The sequence below is a fragment of the Sciurus carolinensis genome, chromosome X (genome assembly GCF_902686445.1).
Source record: "Sciurus carolinensis chromosome X, mSciCar1.2, whole genome shotgun sequence".
In the NCBI taxonomy this organism is placed as follows: Eukaryota; Metazoa; Chordata; class Mammalia; order Rodentia; family Sciuridae; genus Sciurus; species Sciurus carolinensis.
The window spans coordinates 27216576-27222575 of NC_062232.1; positions in this window are offsets into that span (position 1 = coordinate 27216576).

The following is a 6000-nucleotide window of genomic DNA, read 5'->3' on the forward strand; positions in this document are numbered from 1 at the left end:
TTACTATTGCTCTGTAGTATACTTACTCCAATTAGAATGGCTATTATCAAGAACACAAACAACAATAGATGTTGTAGTGAATGTGGGGAAAAAGGCACACTTTTACATTGCTGGTGGAGTTGCAAATTGGTGCAGCCACTCTGGAAAGCAGTGTGTAGATTCCTCAGAAAACTTGGAATGGACTCACCTTTTGACCCAGTTATCCCACTCCTTGGTTTATAACCAAAGGACTTAAAATCAGCATACCACAGTGATACAGCCACATCAGCGTTGGGGGTGAAAGAAGAATGCAGGAACTTTAGATTACATAGAGGGAAATGAGAGGGAGGGGGTATGAAAAATGGAATGAAACAGACATCATTACCCTATATACATGTATGATTACACAAATGGTATGAATCTACATCATTCACAACCTAGAAACAAAATGATATACCCCATTTGTGTACAATGAATCAAAATGTAGTCTGTAAAAATAAAATTGATTGTGAATTTGTACATACAGAGATTATGTTACCTAGGTAACTTCAGGTAACCAGAAAATATAAAATTTTACAAATATTTAATACAAGAAACCTGAGAGATTAAAATAATTAACTTTGTAGGCTTATTTTGTAGATTTGTTTTATATACTAACATGCATAACATTAAAATCTTTTAAAGACAATATTTTAGTTATTACACTAGATTTAAGTCATGTCTCTTCAGAAAAAGGATCCTACTGAAGAACACCTCAAATCTTTTAGAGAGGAATTCAAACAATATCGAGTTCAACACCTCAAATTAAGAGCAATATCCCCAAATTAATGCAGTTTCAATCACCTTTGATCAAGACATAATAAAGAATACAAAGACTATGAAGAAGAATATATTGGAGATAAATGGGATAGCCTCAAAATATCCTTTTCTTTTACTGTCCTGGGTTCAAAGTGTATAACTATTTCATATTACAAATATCATGTATAGTGTGCATAGGAACAACATAGGAGCTGGCATATGTGAGAGATGCAATGTCAAACTTATAAAATTTACTTCTGAAAGGTTTAGTAATAAAATTATATACTTCATTTTAGATTAATATATAGTAAGTGTAGTCTAAGATAGAGATATATGGCTTTGACTGAATTTCATTCTCATAGACTATTGATTTCAACACTCAACATTCAATAAAATGCATATTAGGTTTATCTCTAAGAGGGAATTAAACATTCATTTATATATGATGGAAACTTCATTATGCCAAGAGAACAACATTGGATGTAGTCTTGCCTAATTTTGCTAAAATTCTAACTCAAAAATCTAAGGGAATTAGCAGAGAAAATGTTTTTCAACTTAATTTTTATTGAAAACAACAAAAGCTGAGGGACAGCATGAAGGTTGTAGTAAACTCAGCAAAGCTAAGGAAAGACAAGAGCATGTCAGTAACAGGTTGGAAAGTGTGGACAGGCAGGTATAGTGTCATGAATATGGACTCAAATGTATATGCATATATATGTATATATCTGTGTATAAATATGTAGATATATGCATACAAACACACATGGAGAGACTCCAAAATAGTGACAAATGCTAAGATGTCTAAAGGCATTTTTAGGAAAGATCCCCCAGATAGCAAAATGAAAAGCAATAGGGCTATTCTTTAATTAATTATTCACAAAAATGTTAAAAGACACCAAAAAGGAGGAGGGAAAAATGGCTTAAGACAAATGCGAATTAAAAGAGGGTAAATACAATATAAAAAATATGCATTGAGAAACTTAAAGCACATAAAATGATTGACCAACAAAGAGCAGCATAACAAGAGGAAGAGACAGCTATGTGTTGATAAGAAAATAAATGAGCAAGAAAGTATTAGATGAAATCTTTTAGAAAGTCAGTTAAATTCTATGTAATGTCAGAGACAGTACAGAACCTTTTATACCTATTTGATTTTCCTATTGTCACTCAGACAGGAATCATAAAATTTATGAGTCTAGAACAAACAAAACAAATTGGGAATACATATGCAACGTATCAGAGCACTCACTTTCTTGAAGTAAGTCCAGAGGTCCAATTCTTCATTAATTAACTTTCAGAGTAAAATGAAGTATCAAGAATTATCATAGATTATTAGTAATCAATAAGAAATAATAAAGCTTTTATGTCAATTATAGAGATGAAAATTTTTGTAAATTTTAAATGTGTGTGTGTGTACCTGTGTGTGTGTGGAGAGACAGAGACAGAGAGAGACAATGAGAATGAATAGAGGTCAGCATGCAACAATATTTGGAACGAAGTTTTAAGTGAATTTAGAAAAAGAGCAATTGATTCACTAAAACCACATTTAGGGAAATTGGCTTCACTTTCTTTTTGATGTGGATAGGGACAGATGCATCAAAGGAAATCTCCAATGTATTTTTCTATTGCTTTTAAAAGAGCTTATTTTATTCTAAGAAAAGTAGTTAAGAATTTAATGATAACAATTTGAAGAACATTTTGCACTGAATAATTTTAATCCATTTATTGATTAATCATAGCAAAATGTGCAAGGTAATAGTCAAAAGCTCATGCTCTTGAGTTAGATTTTCCAGATTTAGTTCCTAATTCATTCTTAGCTATGTGATGTTGCACAAATTATTTAACCTCTCTTAGTTGCTTAGGTGAACAGGATTAAGCAAAATGACCCATAACCTTGTTCAAATATTATCTTTAATATCTTATTTAATCCTCATTTAATCCTTACAAACACACTATTAAATATACTATATTCTCATTTTCAAAGGAAAAAAAGAGGCTTAGAGAATTTATAAAACATGTCCTAGGGTTATGAATAACTGAACTCATTTTAGGTCTCTGTCTGGTTTTTCTGTTTATAACTTCTACAACATATAGCAAATTTGAAATTTCAGCTCTTAAATTTAATTGTCCCAATTTTAGTATTATTAGGAACTCCATGTGTATATAATCACCTTTTCATTCCTCTAAGTAATGTCTTATATCTTTCCTAAAATCATTTTTTGGAAACTACATTTTATATCAATGGTAACCAAATATAAATGAACATTTACTTAGATTTTTAAAACCTCTTTATTATACATTGGGTTGAAACATTTTATATTTACACTGAATAGTGACAATAAATATTTTTCAACATGCTAGTTTTCTGCACTGTAGACAAATATCACTAAATTAATATAGTTAAACTACTCTTGTGAAAAATTAAGCATTTCTATTTGTCTTTCATTAAAAATTTAAAGCAATGTTTGTGGGACTTATTTAATAGGAAGTTGTGGGTTTCCCTGTGAATTCTTCTTTTCTCTCTCTTCCCATGCTTCAACATTTTTCAAAAGTATCTCTGCCATTGGGAGAGAGTGATGAATTCTGGAAATTCAACTATCCTCATGGCCATTTAAATAACCTTAGAGTAGCTTAGAGGAAATTCACCTAAATCACTTCCTTCTCAACATATTGTACATGTGTCATATTTGATGCTACAAAATCTATACAAATACAAAATTTGGAATCTCAGTTCTGATAATTCTTTAAACATTATTACACATGTGCTTAGGTCCCAGAGCACATGTGGTAATACTTCAAGTCATTTTCCTAATGGAAAACCGGTATGATTCTTCGAATCAGACAGACTTTCCTTTGAAAATCATTTTATTTGCCAATTAAGTATTTGAATTTGCTCATTCACATGGGATTAAGTATATTTTCTTGTAAAATAGAGGTAAGGAATCAAGGTCACCTAAGTAAGACTTTGAGTTTATCAAGTAGAAATAGAAAATAATACCTGGAATACAATAGGAAGTGGCTCAACACTGGCTAGTTTCTTTTCCCTTTATCTCCCAAGTCACTTGTTCATGGGTCAGTCTCTTTGTCAAGATTTTCAATAACGTCTAAGGAAATTAAACACCAACTATTGTGATAGTCCAAATCCGGAAGCCTCAGAACCAGGTGGGGGACAAGGCTGCTGGTTTAAGTTCTAGAGTCCGAAAGGCCCTTAAAATCACAAGTTCCAATGTCTGACAAGATGGATATCCTAGCTTAAGAAGAATGAGACAAAATCTATCCTTCCTTTCTTTTTTACTCTACTTGGGTCCTTAATAGATATGATGATGCAACAACACCTTGGTCTAGGCAGATCTCTTTTATTAAGTCCACTGATTCAAATGCTAATCTCATCTAGAAACACCCTCCCAGACTCACTTAGAAATACATTACCAGCTATCTGAGCATCTCTTAGCCCAGTCAAGCTGACAAATAAAATTAAAATCATAGCCAGGAAGTAGTAATGCTGGAATTTAGAGCTAAATGAAGTCTACCTCCAAAGCTCATGATTTCTAATATTATATACTCATTAACCTATTTGCATCTCATAGAAAATGCCCTCCCACATTTCCAAGATTTGAGACTGTAGAGGGCAGAGAATTATGAAAGTGTGAAAGAGCTTAACTGTAATACACAGAATCACTCAAATGCAATAACAAATGATGATGGATCTCTTGTCTTAGGATGAGAGAGCACAGGGAATAATGAGGACTATGGAGAACAATACCACTTCTTTATAGTATCAAGGGAGTTACAGGTAGCTAGTTCCTGTCATCTTCAATACTGTTAGAAGGTAAGTCCAATATTTCCAGCTCTTTCTTCTCACAATAGGGGTCAGAAATGTGAATTTTATAGGAAACTATGCAGTTTTCAAAAGTTGGGAAATGACACAATTTAGGAGACCAAGCTAAACATTGTGGACCAAATGAAAGTAGAGACAAAGCAGGTATGAATGAAAACACATCACATACATGTGTGCATGTGCACTCACTCATACACACCACTGACTATCTTTCTGTGGGACATAGATCATAATATCTATCCTATACCCAAATTATATATGTCAGGTATAATATAATCTGTTAATAGTCAATGTTTTGGTACGCATATTCAGTTTCTTAAATTTCTATTGAGAATATATGACTAGTTACTGGAAATACATTAGGCCCTCCATAATGTATGCATGTTAGGCGAGATAAGAGAATATGGTCATTTGCATTGTGTTTCATTAAATGTTGTCCAAAGCATAGTCACCATGAAGGCATACAACGTATTACCTCTAGGGAACTACAATGAAATATGGGCCAAAATGATTTATATATATATATTTTATATTATATATATTTTATATAAATAATATATATATTTTATACACACACTTATACATATACATATATATTTGTGTGTGTGCAAGAGATGTAGGTCTGCCAGGGTAATGGTGAGGAAAGAAAAGTATAATGATCACAAAATTTGTTCTTTGAGTGAACATCTACTAAATTGATCAGAGGAGATTTGATTTTCTGTAGGTAACGGTTAAAACTCAAAGGTAAGGAAGATGGATGAGGTTATTTTGGTACCTCTGAAAGACCAAGGCATTGACAGTCACACATTCTGTCTACAAAAATGGTGATTGCATTTGATTCTAGTTATGGTCTAATAAAAAGAGCTGAGAAGTATTCTTGAACCTAAATTTTGTGGTTTCTACAAACCATTTCCTCACAGTATCCCTTCTATATTAACAAGCCAAACAAACAACAAAAGACAGGGAAAAAGGACCCCAACACATGTTAAAACATTCTAGAAAATAATTGTAATTATAACGCAAATGTGACTTATTTTTACAAAATGTAGTATATAATTCATATTTCATATATAAGTACCCCTACAATGAGCCTGCTAATAAGAAATGTCCCAGGAAATGTGTTCAAAGAAACATGTTAGTGGAAAAAAAATAACTTCAGAATCAAGAACTTTGGGGCAAGAAGAATCAATATTCCAAGCAGTACTTGGCCTAAAAGATTTCATTTCTTGATCTCAATCATAGTAGAAGTATTTCGAAAAAGGTAGTACTTGTATGCTCTGGCATCTCTATGATTGCTTATTAAACATGCAGATTCCTAGGCTCACTTATCAACATTTCTAAAATGGGGTCCAAGAATTTTGTTTGCAATAAGTAATTGTAATGAA